Source organism: Salmo trutta, unplaced genomic scaffold, assembly GCF_901001165.1.
Source record: "Salmo trutta unplaced genomic scaffold, fSalTru1.1, whole genome shotgun sequence".
In the NCBI taxonomy this organism is placed as follows: domain Eukaryota; kingdom Metazoa; phylum Chordata; class Actinopteri; order Salmoniformes; family Salmonidae; genus Salmo; species Salmo trutta.
This window is the reverse complement of record NW_021823412.1, coordinates 1,445,596-1,464,412: the sequence shown is the minus strand read 5'-3', so window position 1 is coordinate 1,464,412 and position 18,817 is coordinate 1,445,596. Positions and strand designations below refer to the sequence as shown.

The 18,817-nt window shown below is 42.3% G+C and overlaps 1 protein-coding gene, 1 long non-coding RNA gene and 1 other non-coding gene across 3 annotated transcripts in view; 1 reads left to right on the top strand and 2 right to left on the bottom strand.

The window, feature by feature from the left end:
- The window catches only part of LOC115190782 (protein NLRC3), a 172,017-nt gene that overhangs the window by 59,538 nt on the left and 93,662 nt on the right, over window positions 1-18,817 (bottom strand). The window lies entirely within an intron of this gene.
- On the bottom strand, window positions 2,480-8,913 carry LOC115190824 (uncharacterized). The gene is made up of 3 exons (XR_003877424.1): window positions 8,355-8,913; window positions 6,461-6,536; window positions 2,480-2,534 (listed from the first exon to the last, which is right to left on the bottom strand). It is a non-coding gene; the product is annotated as an uncharacterized LOC115190824 (long non-coding RNA).
- LOC115190867 (U1 spliceosomal RNA) lies at window positions 16,340-16,503 on the top strand. Its single transcript, XR_003877450.1, has one exon. It is a non-coding gene; the product is annotated as a U1 spliceosomal RNA (small nuclear RNA).

Below are 18,817 nucleotides of genomic sequence, written 5' to 3'. Positions count from 1 at the left end.
GAGGGGTGACAATATCTGAGGTGGGAGGGGTGACAATATCTGAGGTATGAGGGGTGACAATATCTGAGGTAGGAGGGGTGACAATATCTGAGGTGGGAGGGGTGACAATATCTGAGGTAGGAGGGGTGACAATATCTGAGGTGTGTCCTTAAAAACGTGCACCATATATCAATTTCAGGCGGCGCTGGGCTCGGGAGAGGCGATGGTGGTGACATGTGTCCTCCGAAACATGACCCGCCAAGCTGCCTACTTTTTAACACACTCCTCACTTTACCCGGAAGTCAGCCGTACCAATGTGTCGGAGGAAACAGGACATGGCTAGAAGGGATACAGCTTTTGTCAAATTAACGTCAAAATTTGAAATTTGTTGCATTTTAGCTAACCCAACCCTTTTCATAACCTTAACCTAATTCTCCTAACCTGCCATGTTAATTCTCCGAACCTGCTATGTTAATTCTCCGTACCTGCCATGTTAATTCTCCGTACCTGCCATGTTAATTCTCCTAACCTGCCATGTTAATTCTCCGTACCTGCCATGTTAATTCTCCTAACCTACTATGTTAATTCTCATAACCTGCCATGTTAATTCTCCTAACCTGCCATGTTAGTTCTCCTAACCTACTATGTTAATTCTCCGTACCTGCCATGTTAATTCTCCTAACCTACTATGTTAATTCTCCTAAGCTACTATGTTAATTCTCCTAACCTGCCATGTTAATTCTCCGTACCTGCCATGTTAATTCTCCGTACCTGCCATGTTAATTCTCCTAATATGTTAATTCTCCTAACCTGCTATGAAAAGTAAAATGTGACATTCATTTGAGCCAAAAAAAAAACCCACCAGCACCTAACCCTGACAGCGCTGGGCCAATTGTGCACCGCCCTTTGGAGCTCCCAGCTACAACAGCCTTGGATCATACACCAAGCTGTAGTGACACCTCAGCACTGCATGCAGTGCCTTAGACCGCTGGGCCACTCAGGAGGCCTCTGTTGTGGCATGGATTTTGACAGAGGAATGGCAGCCTTTCCAGCCGTGACACACAGTACCCATATGCTCATGGAACAAGAGAGATGTGTTTTTCGTGCCAGTAAACCTGGTATTTAGAAACATAAAAACAAATGTTTTTTTACCATTTTGTTTCATTTAATTACAAACCAAGCACAGATTCCCCTTCTTTGTCTTGCCCAATGCAATTGCCAATTTACTCAAGACTATCGATAAAGGGTTTTGCTCGTGAGACCACTTTTAAAAATAAATCTTAATCACCAAAGCTGTATTAAAACATCAAGTTTGGGAGCATCAAAAAGGCTCAGGCAGGACAGAATTATGGCACCTATCAATATAACGCTTTGTCATCCCTACTGCCTCTGATCTGATGTATAGCATTTACTTTTACTTTGTACTTTTACTCAAGTATGAAACATGAGTACTTTTTCTACCACTGTACTTAAGTACATGTAAAACCAGATACTTTTAGACTTTTAATCAAGTAGTGTTTTACTGGGTAACTTACACTTTTACTTGAGACATTTTCTGTTAAGGTATCTTTACTTTTACTCAAGTATGACAATTGAGTACTTTTTCCACCACTGGTAATATTGGGATAAAAACTCTAAATGTAATACATTTCATCTCTGTATCTGACATGATACAGGTGTATTCTTTTATCTAAGCCCATAACCATGTGTGTAAGGTGTATACTTTTCATTCAAAGTAGATGTGTTAAGACTACCCAGAATCACTCTGTGTGAGCCTGATTCAGCCCACTGCAGTACAAGGTTAAAAAGCATATTGATGAGTTAGTTAAAAAGCTTAGAATAACAAAGGGCTTCTTCCATAGAAAAAGGTCCTGCCCAGTGGCGGACAGTGCCGTTTAAGATGAGGGAGGACAATTCCTTTTTTCATGAGCATGGCCTTATTTCTATTACAGCATGTTGGATGACTGTCATTCATATTCCATTCAGCCAGTTCAATATAACATCCATAGGTTTAGGTTACTGTCATTCATATTCCATTCACCCAGTTCAATGTAACATCCATAGGTTTAGGCTACTTCCAGTTCACACCGGTATAAACCTGTTACTGTGTGATGAGCCTGTCAATTATCTGCTGTTACTGACCTCCTCTTAGTCACATGTAGCATTCTGTTACAACACACACACACACACAAACACACACACACACACACACACACTGAGACTGGGGTGGCAGGTAGCTAGCTTAGTGGTTAGAGCGTTGGGCCAGTAACCGAAAGATTGCTGGCTTGAATCCCCGAGCTGACAAGGTCAAAATCTGTCGTTCTGCCCCTGAACAAGGTAGTTAACCCACTGTTCCCCTTTAAGCCGTCATTGTAAATAACAATTTGTTCTTAACTGACTTGCCTAGATAAAAAAAGGTTAAATAAAGGTTACACAAAAATGAAATAAGACACACCACACCCTCACAACAGCAACTTACAGTAGTAATCTATTTCTCCCCTCTGTGTTGATCTCTGCTCTCCATCCTGCTGTCTGGTGATTATCTGTCTGGTGAACTGAAGGGAGAGTACAAAGTATTTCCATATACTGAAGGAAGCGTCGCAGTACAAAGTGTTTCCCTGAAACACCACCTCTCTGTAGGAACCAGTTGGTTTACTTTATATAACCCAATGACGCATGTGACTGACACTTCTCCCTTTTGCAGTCATTATTGATAGATTTTTTGTTTTGAGGGTGTGTGTGTGTGTGTGTGTGTGTGTGTGTGTGTGCGTGTGTGTGTGTGATAACATATATGGTTACTATGCAGTCTGATCACTATAATTGTATTTAATTTAATTAGACAATTTCAAATACCTAACAATGTTTCACCAGGCATTATGAACCAACAATGACAGAAGATACCACACACTAAACCATCAGAAGACTTGTTAGAGTTCTATCACAGTGCCATCCGTTTAGTCACTAAAGCCCCATATGCTACCCACCACTGTGACCTGTATGCTCTCGTTGGCTGGCCCTCGCTACATGTCCGTCGCCAAACCCACTGGCTCCAGGTCATCTATAAGTCTTTGCTAGGTAAAGCTCCGCCTTATCTCAGCTCACTGGTCACCATAGCAACACCCGTAGCACGCGCTCCAGCAGGTTTATTTCACTAGTCATCCCCAAAATCAACACTTCCTTTGTCCGCCTTTCCTTACAGTTCTCTGCTGCCAATGACTGGAACGAATTGCAAAAATCACTGAAGCTGGAGACTTATATCTCCCTCATTAACTATAAGCATCAGCTGTCAGAGCAGCTTACCGATCATTGCACCTGTACACAGCCCATCTGTAAATAGCCCACCCAACTACCTCATCCCAATATTGTTATTTATTTTCTGCTCTTTTGCACCCCAGTATCTCTACTTGCACATCATCATCTGCACATCTATCACTCCAGTGTTAATGCTAAATTGTAATTATTTCGCCACTATGGCCTATTAATTGCCTTAACCTCCCTAATCTTACTACATTTTCACAAACTGTATATAGATTTTTCCATTGTGTTATTGACTGTACGTTTGTTTATCCCATATGTGTTGTTGTTTTTGTCGCACTGCTTTGCTTTATCTTGGCCAGGTCGCAGTTGTAAATGTGAACTTGTTCTCAACTGACCTACCTGGTTAAATAAAGGTGAAGTAAATAAAAATGAAAGGGTTCACAGTGAAGCTGTTAATTAGGGCTCTATTGTTGGCTGACGTTAAGTCAGCACAATTGTCAAATGCATGCTTGTTGGCAATTATGACCGGCACTCTGTTATTTTCCAATCTGTGCGCCAGGATTGGTAATTTACCCGTTTTATATGAGCTCACCTGCACTGAGGTGGGAGGGGTGACAATATCTGAGGTGGGAGGGGTGACAATATCTGAGGTGGGAGGGGTGACAATATGAGGTGGGAGGGTGACAATATCTGAGGTAGGAGGGGTGACAATATCTGAGGTGGGGGGGGTGACAATATCTGAGGTGGGAGGGGTGACAATATCTGAGGTAGGAGGGGTGACAATATCTGAGGTGGGAGGGGTGACAATATCTGAGGTAGGAGGGGTGACAATATCTGAGGTAGGAGGGGTGACAATATCTGAGGTGGGAGGGGTGACAATATCTGAGGTAGGAGGGGTGACAATATCTGAGGTGTGTCCTTAAAAACGTGCACCATATATCAATTTCAGGCGGCGCTGGGCTCGGGAGAGGCGATGGTGGTGACATGTGTCCTCCGAAACATGACCCGCCAAGCTGCCTACTTTTTAACACACTCCTCACTTTACCCGGAAGTCAGCCGTACCAATGTGTCGGAGGAAACAGGACATGGCTAGAAGGGATACAGCTTTTGTCAAATTAACGTCAAAATTTGAAATTTGTTGCATTTTAGCTAACCCAACCCTTTTCATAACCTTAACCTAATTCTCCTAACCTGCCATGTTAATTCTCCGAACCTGCTATGTTAATTCTCCGTACCTGCCATGTTAATTCTCCGTACCTGCCATGTTAATTCTCCTAACCTGCCATGTTAATTCTCCGTACCTGCCATGTTAATTCTCCTAACCTACTATGTTAATTCTCATAACCTGCCATGTTAATTCTCCTAACCTGCCATGTTAGTTCTCCTAACCTACTATGTTAATTCTCCGTACCTGCCATGTTAATTCTCCTAACCTACTATGTTAATTCTCCTAAGCTACTATGTTAATTCTCCTAACCTGCCATGTTAATTCTCCGTACCTGCCATGTTAATTCTCCTAATATGTTAATTCTCCTAACCTGCTATGAAAAGTAAAATGTGACATTCATTTGAGCCAAAAAAAAAACCCACCAGCACCTAACCCTGACAGCGCTGGGCCAATTGTGCACCGCCCTTTGGAGCTCCCAGCTACAACAGCCTTGGATCATACACCAAGCTGTAGTGACACCTCAGCACTGCATGCAGTGCCTTAGACCGCTGGGCCACTCAGGAGGCCTCTGTTGTGGCATGGATTTTGACAGAGGAATGGCAGCCTTTCCAGCCGTGACACACAGTACCCATATGCTCATGGAACAAGAGAGATGTGTTTTTCGTGCCAGTAAACCTGGTATTTAGAAACATAAAAACAAATGTTTTTTTACCATTTTGTTTCATTTAATTACAAACCAAGCACAGATTCCCCTTCTTTGTCTTGCCCAATGCAATTGCCAATTTACTCAAGACTATCGATAAAGGGTTTTGCTCGTGAGACCACTTTTAAAAATAAATCTTAATCACCAAAGCTGTATTAAAACATCAAGTTTGGGAGCATCAAAAAGGCTCAGGCAGGACAGAATTATGGCACCTATCAATATAACGCTTTGTCATCCCTACTGCCTCTGATCTGATGTATAGCATTTACTTTTACTTTGTACTTTTACTCAAGTATGAAACATGAGTACTTTTTCTACCACTGTACTTAAGTACATGTAAAACCAGATACTTTTAGACTTTTAATCAAGTAGTGTTTTACTGGGTAACTTACACTTTTACTTGAGACATTTTCTGTTAAGGTATCTTTACTTTTACTCAAGTATGACAATTGAGTACTTTTTCCACCACTGGTAATATTGGGATAAAAACTCTAAATGTAATACATTTCATCTCTGTATCTGACATGATACAGGTGTATTCTTTTATCTAAGCCCATAACCATGTGTGTAAGGTGTATACTTTTCATTCAAAGTAGATGTGTTAAGACTACCCAGAATCACTCTGTGTGAGCCTGATTCAGCCCACTGCAGTACAAGGTTAAAAAGCATATTGATGAGTTAGTTAAAAAGCTTAGAATAACAAAGGGCTTCTTCCATAGAAAAAGGTCCTGCCCAGTGGCGGACAGTGCCGTTTAAGATGAGGGAGGACAATTCCTTTTTTCATGAGCATGGCCTTATTTCTATTACAGCATGTTGGATGACTGTCATTTATATTCCATTCAGCCAGTTCAATATAACATCCATAGGTTTAGGTTACTGTCATTCATATTCCATTCACCCAGTTCAATGTAACATCCATAGGTTTAGGCTACTTCCAGTTCACACCGGTATAAACCTGTTACTGTGTGATGAGCCTGTCAATTATCTGCTGTTACTGACCTCCTCTTAGTCACATGTAGCATTCTGTTACAACACACACACACACACACACACACACACACACACACTGAGACTGGGGTGGCAGGTAGCTAGCTTAGTGGTTAGAGCGTTGGGCCAGTAACCGAAAGATTGCTGGCTTGAATCCCTGAGCTGACAAGGTAAAAATCTGTCGTTCTGCCCCTGAACAAGGTAGTTAACCCACTGTTCCCCTTTAAGCCGTCATTGTAAATAACAATTTGTTCTTAACTGACTTGCCTAGATAAAAAAAGGTTAAATAAAGGTTACATAAAAAAGAAATAAGACACACTACACACACACACACACACACACACACACACACAACAGCAACTTACAGTAGTAATCTATTTCTCCCCTCTGTGTTGATCTCTGCTCTCCATCCTGCTGTCTGGTGATTATCTGTCTGGTGAACTGAAGGGAGAGTACAAAGTATTTCCATATACTGAAGGAAGCGTCGCAGTACAAAGTGTTTCCCTGAAACACCACCTCTCTGTAGGAACCAGTTGGTTTACTTCATATAACCCAATGACGCATGTGACTGACACTTCTCCCTTTTGCAGTCATTATTGATAGATTTTTTGTTTTGAGGGTGTGTGTGTGTGTGTGTGTGTGTGTGTGTGTGTGCGTGTGTGTGTGATAACATATATGGTTACTATGCAGTCTGATCACTATAATTGTATTTAATTTAATTAGACAATTTCAAATACCTAACAATGTTTCACCAGGCATTATGAACCAACAATGACAGAAGATACCACACACTAAACCATCAGAAGACTTGTTAGAGTTCTATCACAGTGCCATCCGTTTAGTCACTAAAGCCCCATATGCTACCCACCACTGTGACCTGTATGCTCTCGTTGGCTGGCCCTCGCTACATGTCCGTCGCCAAACCCACTGGCTCCAGGTCATCTATAAGTCTTTGCTAGGTAAAGCTCCGCCTTATCTCAGCTCACTGGTCACCATAGCAACACCCGTAGCACGCGCTCCAGCAGGTTTATTTCACTAGTCATCCCCAAAATCAACACTTCCTTTGTCCGCCTTTCCTTCCAGTTCTCTGCTGCCAATGACTGGAACGAATTGCAAAAATCACTGAAGCTGGAGACTTATATCTCCCTCATTAACTATAAGCATCAGCTGTCAGAGCAGCTTACCGATCATTGCACCTGTACACAGCCCATCTGTAAATAGCCCACCCAACTACCTCATCCCAATATTGTTATTTATTTTCTGCTCTTTTGCACCCCAGTATCTCTACTTGCACATCATCATCTGCACATCTATCACTCCAGTGTTAATGCTAAATTGTAATTATTTCGCCACTATGGCCTATTAATTGCCTTAACCTCCCTAATCTTACTACATTTTCACAAACTGTATATAGATTTTTCCATTGTATTATTGACTGTACGTTTGTATATCCCATATGTGTTGTTGTTTTTGTCGCACTGCTTTGCTTTATCTTGGCCAGGTCGCAGTTGTAAATGTGAACTTGTTCTCAACTGACCTACCTGGTTAAATAAAGGTGAAGTAAATAAAAATGAAAGGGTTCACAGTGAAGCTGTTAAAACTAGGGCTCTATTATTGGCTGACTGTCACGCCCTGACCTGAGAGAGCCGTTTATTTCTCCTTTTGGTTAGGTCAGGGTGTGATGTGGGGTGGGCATTCTATGTTGTCTATTTCTTTGTTTTGGCCGAGTATGGTTCCCAATCAGAGGCAGCTGTCTATCGTTGTCTCTGATTGGGAATCATACTTAGGCAGCCTTTTCCCACCTGTGTTTGTGGTTAGTTATTTTCTGTTTAGTTTCTGTCACCTGACAGAACTGTTCGCTTTTTGTTTTGTTACTTTGTTTGAGTGTTTTGTTGATCGAATAAAATCATGAACACTTTCCACGCTGCGCTTTGGTCCCATTCTATTCCCAACGAGAAGCGTCACACTGACATTAAGTCAGCACAATTGTAAAATGCATGCTCATTGGCAATTAGGACCGGCTCTCTCCCTCACTAACTAGAGGTATCAGCTTTTAGAGAAGCTTACCGATCACTGCACCTGTACACAGCCCATCTGTAAATAGCCCACCGGTTTAAACCTGTTACTGTGTTGTGAGCCTGTCAATTATCTGTCATTACTGCGCTCCTCTTAGTCACATGTAGAATTCTGTTACAACACACACACATATTAAGACACACAACACACACACCCACCCACCCACACACAACAGCAACTTACAGTAGTAATCTATTTCTCCCCTCTGTGTTGATCTCTGCTCTCCATCCTGCTGTCTGGTGATTATCTGTCTGGTGAACTGAAGGGAGAGTACAAAGTATTTCCATATACTGAAGGAAGCGTCGCAGTACAAAGTATTTCCCTGAAACACCACCTCTCTGTAGGAACCAGTTGGTTTACTTTATATAACCCAATGACGCATGTGACTGACACTTCTCCCTTTTGCAGTCATTATTGATAGATTTTTTGTTTTGAGGGTGTGTGTGTGTGTGTGTGTGTGTGTGTGTGTGTGTGCGTGTGTGTGTGTGATAACATATATGGTTACTATGCAGTCTGATCACTATAATTGTATTTAATTTAATTAGACAATTTCAAATACCTAACAATGTTTCACCAGGCATTATGAACCAACAATGACAGAAGATACCACACACTAAACCATCAGAAGACTTGTTAGAGTTCTATCACAGTGCCATCCGTTTAGTCACTAAAGCCCCATATGCTACCCACCACTGTGACCTGTATGCTCTCGTTGGCTGGCCCTCGCTACATGTCCGTCGCCAAACCCACTGGCTCCAGGTCATCTATAAGTCTTTGCTAGGTAAAGCTCCGCCTTATCTCAGCTCACTGGTCACCATAGCAACACCCGTAGCACGCGCTCCAGCAGGTTTATTTCACTAGTCATCCCCAAAATCAACACTTCCTTTGTCCGCCTTTCCTTACAGTTCTCTGCTGCCAATGACTGGAACGAATTGCAAAAATCACTGAAGCTGGAGACTTATATCTCCCTCATTAACTATAAGCATCAGCTGTCAGAGCAGCTTACCGATCATTGCACCTGTACACAGCCCATCTGTAAATAGCCCACCCAACTACCTCATCCCAATATTGTTATTTATTTTCTGCTCTTTTGCACCCCAGTATCTCTACTTGCACATCATCATCTGCACATCTATCACTCCAGTGTTAATGCTAAATTGTAATTATTTCGCCACTATGGCCTATTAATTGCCTTAACCTCCCTAATCTTACTACATTTTCACAAACTGTATATAGATTTTTCCATTGTATTATTGACTGTACGTTTGTATATCCCATATGTGTTGTTGTTTTTGTCGCACTGCTTTGCTTTATCTTGGCCAGGTCGCAGTTGTAAATGTGAACTTGTTCTCAACTGACCTACCTGGTTAAATAAAGGTGAAGTAAATAAAAATGAAAGGGTTCACAGTGAAGCTGTTAATTAGGGCTCTATTGTTGGCTGACGTTAAGTCAGCACAATTGTCAAATGCATGCTTGTTGGCAATTATGACCGGCACTCTGTTATTTTCCAATCTGTGCGCCAGGATTGGTAATTTACCCGTTTTATATGAGCTCACCTGCACTGAGGTGGGAGGGGTGACAATATCTGAGGTGGGAGGGGTGACAATATCTGAGGTGGGAGGGGTGACAATATCTGAGGTGGGAGGGGTGACAATATCTGAGGTAGGAGGGGTGACAATATCTGAGGTGGGAGGGGTGACAATATCTGAGGTGGGAGGGGTGACAATATCTGAGGTAGGAGGGGTGACAATATCTGAGGTGGGAGGGGTGACAATATCTGAGGTAGGAGGGGTGACAATATCTGAGGTAGGAGGGGTGACAATATCTGAGGTGGGAGGGGTGACAATATCTGAGGTAGGAGGGGTGACAATATCTGAGGTGGGAGGGGTGACAATATCTGAGGTAGGAGGGGTGACAATATCTGAGGTAGGAGGGGTGACAATATCTGAGGTGGGAGGGGTGACAATATCTGAGGTAGGAGGGGTGACAATATCTGAGGTGTGTCCTTAAAAACGTGCACCATATATCAATTTCAGGCGGCGCTGGGCTCGGGAGAGGCGATGGTGGTGACATGTGTCCTCCGAAACATGACCCGCCAAGCTGCCTACTTTTTAACACACTCCTCACTTTACCCGGAAGTCAGCCGTACCAATGTGTCGGAGGAAACAGGACATGGCTAGAATGGATACAGCTTTTGTCAAATTAACGTCAAAATTTGAAATTTGTTGCATTTTAGCTAACCCAACCCTTTTCATAACCTTAACCTAATTCTCCTAACCTGCCATGTTAATTCTCCGAACCTGCTATGTTAATTCTCCGTACCTGCCATGTTAATTCTCCGTACCTGCCATGTTAATTCTCCTAACCTGCCATGTTAATTCTCCGTACCTGCCATGTTAATTCTCCTAACCTACTATGTTAATTCTCATAACCTGCCATGTTAATTCTCCTAACCTGCCATGTTAGTTCTCCTAACCTACTATGTTAATTCTCCGTACCTGCCATGTTAATTCTCCTAACCTACTATGTTAATTCTCCTAAGCTACTATGTTAATTCTCCTAACCTGCCATGTTAATTCTCCGTACCTGCCATGTTAATTCTCCTAATATGTTAATTCTCCTAACCTGCTATGAAAAGTAAAATGTGACATTCATTTGAGCCAAAAAAAAAAACCCACCAGCACCTAACCCTGACAGCGCTGGGCCAATTGTGCACCGCCCTTTGGAGCTCCCAGCTACAACAGCCTTGGATCATACACCAAGCTGTAGTGACACCTCAGCACTGCATGCAGTGCCTTAGACCGCTGGGCCACTCAGGAGGCCTCTGTTGTGGCATGGATTTTGACAGAGGAATGGCAGCCTTTCCAGCCGTGACACACAGTACCCATATGCTCATGGAACAAGAGAGATGTGTTTTTCGTGCCAGTAAACCTGGTATTTAGAAACATAAAAACAAATGTTTTTTTACCATTTTGTTTCATTTGATTACAAACCAAGCACAGATTCCCCTTCTTTGTCTTGCCCAATGCAATTGCCAATTTACTCAAGACTATCGATAAAGGGTTTTGCTCGTGAGACCACTTTTAAAAATAAATCTTAATCACCAAAGCTGTATTAAAACATCAAGTTTGGGAGCATCAAAAAGGCTCAGGCAGGACAGAATTATGGCACCTATCAATATAACGCTTTGTCATCCCTACTGCCTCTGATCTGATGTATAGCATTTACTTTTACTTTGTACTTTTACTCAAGTATGAAACATGAGTACTTTTTCTACCACTGTACTTAAGTACATGTAAAACCAGATACTTTTAGACTTTTAATCAAGTAGTGTTTTACTGGGTAACTTACACTTTTACTTGAGACATTTTCTGTTAAGGTATCTTTACTTTTACTCAAGTATGACAATTGAGTACTTTTTCCACCACTGGTAATATTGGGATAAAAACTCTAAATGTAATACATTTCATCTCTGTATCTGACATGATACAGGTGTATTCTTTTATCTAAGCCCATAACCATGTGTGTAAGGTGTATACTTTTCATTCAAAGTAGATGTGTTAAGACTACCCAGAATCACTCTGTGTGAGCCTGATTCAGCCCACTGCAGTACAAGGTTAAAAAGCATATTGATGAGTTAGTTAAAAAGCTTAGAATAACAAAGGGCTTCTTCCATAGAAAAAGGTCCTGCCCAGTGGCGGACAGTGCCGTTTAAGATGAGGGAGGACAATTCCTTTTTTCATGAGCATGGCCTTATTTCTATTACAGCATGTTGGATGACTGTCATTCATATTCCATTCAGCCAGTTCAATATAACATCCATAGGTTTAGGTTACTGTCATTCATATTCCATTCACCCAGTTCAATGTAACATCCATAGGTTTAGGCTACTTCCAGTTCACACCGGTATAAACCTGTTACTGTGTGATGAGCCTGTCAATTATCTGCTGTTACTGACCTCCTCTTAGTCACATGTAGCATTCTGTTACAACACACACACACACACACACACACACACACACACACACACTGAGACTGGGGTGGCAGGTAGCTAGCTTAGTGGTTAGAGCGTTGGGCCAGTAACCGAAAGATTGCTGGCTTGAATCCCCGAGCTGACAAGGTCAAAATCTTTCGTTCTGCCCCTGAACAAGGTAGTTAACCCACTGTTCCCCTTTAAGCCGTCATTGTAAATAACAATTTGTTCTTAACTGACTTGCCTAGATAAAAAAAGGTTAAATAAAGGTTACATAAAAATGAAATAAGACACACCACACCCTCACAACAGCAACTTACAGTAGTAATCTATTTCTCCCCTCTGTGTTGATCTCTGCTCTCCATCCTGCTGTCTGGTGAACTGAAGGGAGAGTCAACACTGATACTGAAGGGAGAGTTGAGTTATCAATGATACTGAAGGGAGAGTTGAGTTATCAATGATACTGAAGGGAGAGTTGAGTTATCAATGATACTGAAGGGAGAGTTGAGTTATCACTGATACTGAAGGGAGAGTTGAGTTATCACTGATACTGAAGGGAGAGTTGAGTTATCACTGATACTGAAGGGAGAGTTGAGTTATCACTGATACTGAAGGGAGAGTTGAGTTATCACTGATACTGAAGGGAGAGTTGAGTTATCACTGATACTGAAGGGAGAGTTGAGTTATCAATGATACTGAAGGGAGAGTTGAGTTATCAATGATACTGAAGGGAGAGTTGAGTTATCACTGATACTGAAGGGAGAGTTGAGTTATCACTGATACTGAAGGGAGAGTTGAGTTATCACTGATACTGAAGGGAGAGTTGAGTTATCACTGATACTGAAGGGAGAGTTGAGTTATCACTGATACTGAAGGGAGAGTTGAGTTATCAATGATACTGAAGGGAGAGTTGAGTTATCAATGATACTGAAGGGAGAGTTGAGTTATCACTGATACTGAAGGGAGAGTTGAGTTATCACTGATACTGAAGGGAGAGTTGAGTTATCACTGATACTGAAGGGAGAGTTGAGTTATCACTGATACTGAAGGGAGAGTTGAGTTATCACTGATACTGAAGGGAGAGTTGAGTTATCACTGATACTGAAGGGAGAGTTGAGTTATCACTGATACTGAAGGGAGAGTTGAGTTATCACTGATACTGAAGGGAGAGTTGAGTTATCACTGATACTGAAGGGAGAGTCTTCGTACAAAGTGTTTCCCTGATACATCTCCTCCCTGTAGGAACCAGTTGGTTTACTTTATACCACCCTATGATGCATGTGTGTGTTTTGAGGGTGTGTGTGTGTGTGTGTGTGTGATAACATATATGGTTACTATGCAGTCTGATCTCTGTAATTGTATTTTGTTTTATTTGACAATTTCAAATACCCCCCCAAAATTTCACCAGTCAACATGTACCAATAATGACAGAAGATACTGAACACTAAACCATTAGAAGACTTGTTAGGGTTCACAGTGAAGTTGTTAAAACTATAGCTCTATTTTTGGCTGCTGTTAAGTCAGCACAATTGTCAAACGCGTGCTCATTGGCAGTTATGACCCGCGCGCTACTATTTTTCAATCTGTGCGCAAGGATCGGTAATTTACCCGTTTTAAGCTTGCCTGCACGAAGGTGGGAGGAGTGACAATATCTGAGGTGTATCCTTAAAAATGTGCACCAAAGTGCCGATTTCAGGCAATGCTGGGCTCGGGAGAGTTGATGGTAGTGACGTATCATCCGAAACATGACCCGCCAAACTGCCTACTTAACACACTGCTCACTTAACCCGGAAGTCATCCGTACCAATGTGTCGGAGGAAACAGGTCATGGCTAGAAGGGATAAAGCTTCTGTCAAATTAACGTCAAAAGTTGAAATGTGTTGCATTTTAGCTAACCCAACCCTTTTCATAACCTTAACCTAATTCTCCCAACCTGCTATGTTAAATCCCCTAACCTGCTACATTAATTCTCCTAACCTGCATCGCCCTTTGGAGGGCCGACTGCGACACAGTCTTGGATCATACCCCAAATTATTTTGCCCAAAATTCTAAAAACTTATTTTTGCTTTGTCATTATGTGGTATTGTGTGTAGATTGATGAGGGGGGAAACAATGTAATGCAGTTTAGAATAAGGTTGTAACGTAACAAAATGTGGGAAAAGTCAAGGTGTCTGAATACTTTCCGAATGCACTGTATGACATGACTTGTCATGTAGTCTCTATGTACCCCTTATGGCTTCTAATGTAGTCTCTATGTATCCCTTATGGCTTCTATTGTAGTCTATGTATCCCTTACTGTAGTTAAACATTAACAGGACAAAGCCTTTGGCCTAGATTGAGGGCACTATTTAATATGTTATCGCTGAAGCGTTACAGATTCCACCATAGAAATGTCAAGGTCATTTCTGATTGAGCCAACATGCAGCGTTTACCGTGAACGCCGTCTCCGACAGCGTGGGAACGTTGCCTTTAAAAGCCTCAAAGCCTATAATCTGCTATCATATACCACACCCCCTCGGGCCTTATTGCGTCATTACCTCTCAGTCAGCCGCTGGCCCTCCGTCAGTCATAGAGGAAGGAAGAGCAAAGACAGACACACGGGGTGGTTCGGTGGCTACCATGGCCACTGCCTGGGGGGGGGGTCTCTACTCGTTTCGCTACCAGCGTGGTGAAGAAGGCGCAACAGAGCCTCTTCAAACTCAGGAGGCTAAAGAAAATTGGCTTGTCACCTAAAACCCTCAAACTTTACAGATGCACAATCGAAAGCATCATGTCGGGCTGTATCACCGCCTCGGACAGCAGGGTAGCCTAGTGGTTAGAGAGTTGGGCCGGTAACCGAAAGGTTGCAAGTTCGAATCCCTGAGCTGACAAGGTACAACACAGTTGTTCTGCCCCTGAACAAGGCAGTTAACCCACTGTTCCTAGGCTGTCATTGAAAATAAGAATTTGTTCTTAACAGACTTACCTAGTTAACAGACTAGTTAAATAAAGATAAAATAAAAAAATAAAAAAAACATTGAACAATTTGTAAAGACTGTTGACGTCTAGTGGAAGCCATAGGCACTGCAACCAGGTTCCTAATAATAAGGGTATCCCAGAGAAAACATTGGAAAATCCTATGACCTCAATATTTTCCCCCCTGGATGGTTTGTCCTCGGGGTTTCACCTGCCAAATCAGTTCTGTTATACTCACAGACATTATTAGAAACTTTAGAGTGTTTTCTATCCAAATCTACCAATTATATGCATATCCTAGCATCTGGGCCTGAGTAACAGGCAGTTTACTTTGGTCACGCTTTTCATCCGGATGTCAAAATACTGCCCCCTACCCAAGAGAGGATAACCCACTTTGACATGATAACCCACTTTGACATGATAACCTTGCAACCTTTACTCTTATGAGCAGTTCTCCTCTCAGCAGCATCTTGTGGTGCAGAATATCTCACTAGCAGGTAAAGGGTAGGGAATAAAGTTGAGATGCTAATGCGTATTCTGACTGAGTGACAGCAAACGTGGCTGTGCGCACACACACACACACGCACGCACGCACGCACGCACACACACACACACACACACACACACACACCTCAGCGCGCTGCTCATAATCACCAGGTTTGTTTTTGCAGTGAGAATTTGCAGGAAGTTATTTTGCCAACATCTATTTAGGCATATTAAAAACGACTATCAACTGTCAATTTACAGATACAATTACAAATACGAGTATGTCCATGTGAGCACACCCCGAGTAGCTGCTATGTCTTGTTGTTGATGAAGTAGTAGGCGACTGTTTCTCCTTTATATCTGGGGTCGTATGTGATGAAAATATTCCTACAATGTCTGGAACGCTACAAAACACCAGAAATAGTTGGTGTCTTTCGGTTGGCTGTGGGAGCACGAATGGGATTTCAGCATTTTGGTACATCGCCTACTTGTGTGTAATCAGACGGACATTTAGACAAACAGTTCAATGTATATAGAATGTCTACCGTGTTGCATGATGGGAAAATAGTCAGACAGCGATATAATATAATAAAACAAAGTGCATCGCTTTTCCACCGCTTTGTCCGCAACTGTATTAGTAAACGTTATTAGACCCTGGTCGATATGATGTGGTATTGTCAGTAGTAGAAGTGGTAACCGTTAGACAAACACCTTTGTCCTGGAATGAGTGCCCCTCTACCAACGTGTACAACTCATACTTACCTGGCAAGGGAGACACCGTGATCAAGAAGGCGGTTTACCCAGGGCGAGGCTCAGCCATTGCACTCCGGCTGTGCTGACCCCTGCGAATTTCCCAAATGTGGAAATCTCGATTGCATAATTTCTGGTAGTGGGGGACTGCGTTCGCGCTCTCCCCTGATTTATTTGTGAAAAATAAACACATTTAATATTATTTTCATTGTCTGATGGTCAAGTTGGAGTGTTTCTGCAGTCACTAGCTGCAGCGATCCGAAAAGAGCAGCGATCTGGGTTCTTTGGGGACCTTTAAAACCTCATGGTGACAGGGGGCAGTATTCGGAAATTCAGATGAATAACGTGCCCAAATTAAACTGCCTGCTACTCGGGCCCAGAAGGTACATATGCATATCATTAGTAGATTTTGATAGAAAACACTCTGAAGTTTCTAAAACTGTTTGAATGATGTCTGTGAGTGTAACAGAACTCATATGGCAGGCAAAAACCTGAGAAAAAAATCCAACCAGGAAGTGGTATGTAGTTTTTCAAGTGATTCCCTATCCAGTATACAGTGTCTGTGGGGTCATGCTAAGGCTTCCACTTGCTAAGGCTTCCACTAGATGTCAACAGTCTTTAGAACGTTGTTTCATGCTTTTACTGTGACTGGGGAGAGAATAAGAGGTCCTAGAGTCAGATGACTGAGAGAATGACATGAGTTCAGTGGCGCGAGCTCCCGTGAGAGTTATCTGTGTTCCTTTTCTTTTTTGAAGACAAAGGAATCGTCCGGTTGGAACTTTACTGAAGATTTATGATAAAAACATCCTAAAGATTGATGCTATACATCGTTTGACATGTTTCTACGAACGTAAATATAACTTTTTTAGACTTTTTGTCGTGACATTTTGCGCGCGCTTCCTGCATTTGGAATAGTGGACTAAACGCGTGAACGAAAAGGAGGTATTTGGACATAAATGATGGACTTTATCGAACAAAACAAACTTTTATTGTGGAACTAGGATTCCTGGGAGTGCATTCTGCTGAAGATCATCAAAGGTAACTGAATATTTATAATGCTATTTCTGATTTTAGTTGACTCGCTGTAAAGTTTTTTTAAAATCTGACACATCGGTTGCATTAAGGAGAAGTGTATCTATAATTCATTGAATAACAGTTTAATATTTTATCAACGTTTATGATGAGTATTTCTGTAAATTGATGTGCTCATTCACCGGAAGTTTTGGGAGACAAAACATTTCTGAACATTACACGCTAATGAAAATGGGTTTTTTGGATATAAATATGAACTTTATTGAGCAAAACATACACGTATTGTGTAACATGAAGTCCTATGAGTGCCATCTGATGAAGATCATCAAAGGTTAGTGATTCATTTTAGCTGTATTTCTGGTTTTTGTGACGCCACTCCTTGCTTGGAAAATGGCTGTGTGGTTTTTCTTGTCTCGGCGCTGTCCTAACATAATCTAATGTTATGCTTTCGCCGTAAAGCCTTTTTGAAATCGGACAATGTGGTTGGATTAACTAGAAATGTATCTTTAAAATGGGATATAAAGTTGTATGTTTGAGAAATTTGAATTATGAGATTTTTGTGGTTTTGAATTTGCCGCCCTGCTATTTCACTGGCTGTTGAATAGTGTGTCCCGCGGGTGGGACGCTAGCGTCCCACATTTCCCAGAGAGGTTAACAGAATGTGACTGGCAGAACGGGTGTTGTATGTGGAGGATGAGGGCTGCAGTAGGTATCTCAGATAGGGGGGAGTGAGGCTTAAAAGGGTTTTATAAATAAGCATCAAACAGTGTGAACTAAGGCCTTACAGATACATGTTGTCTTCTGATAGCGGGGTGAACAGGCAGTGGCTCGAGTGGTTGTTGTCCTTGATGATCTTTTTGGCCTTCCTGTGACATCAGGTGCTGTAGGTGTCCTGGAGGGTGGGTAGTTTACCCCCGGCATTGGGTAGACAACACCACCCTCTGAAGAGCCATGCTGTTGCGGGCACTGCAGTTGCCATACCAGGCGGTGATACAGCCCGACATGATGCTTTCGATTGTGCATCTGTAAAAGTTTGAGGGTTTTAGGTGACAAGCCACATTTCTTTAGCCTCCTGAGTTTGAAGAGGCTCTGTTGCGCCTTCTTCACCACGCTGGTAGCGAAACGAGTAGAGACCACACCCCCCAGGCAGTGGCCATGGTAGCCACGGAAGCCCTGGGGTGGTACAGAAGAAAAGAGGCCTCCACCTCAAACGAAGGATCCCCCACAACACCCAAGGTCCCGGCGGCCACGGCCTGACAGTGCTGCTGCGCCTAGGGGAGGGATCTCCTCTGGGCCCCGAAGGACAGGACGGTTATTGATTCAGAAGAGCAGGAAGAGGCGAGCTTGATAAGGACTCACCCTGTTCCTGTACAAAGGACAGAAGACAGCTTTTTAACAGTTACTTTTTAACATGTTTTCATGTCTTAAAAATATTTTACTTTTGTTAACT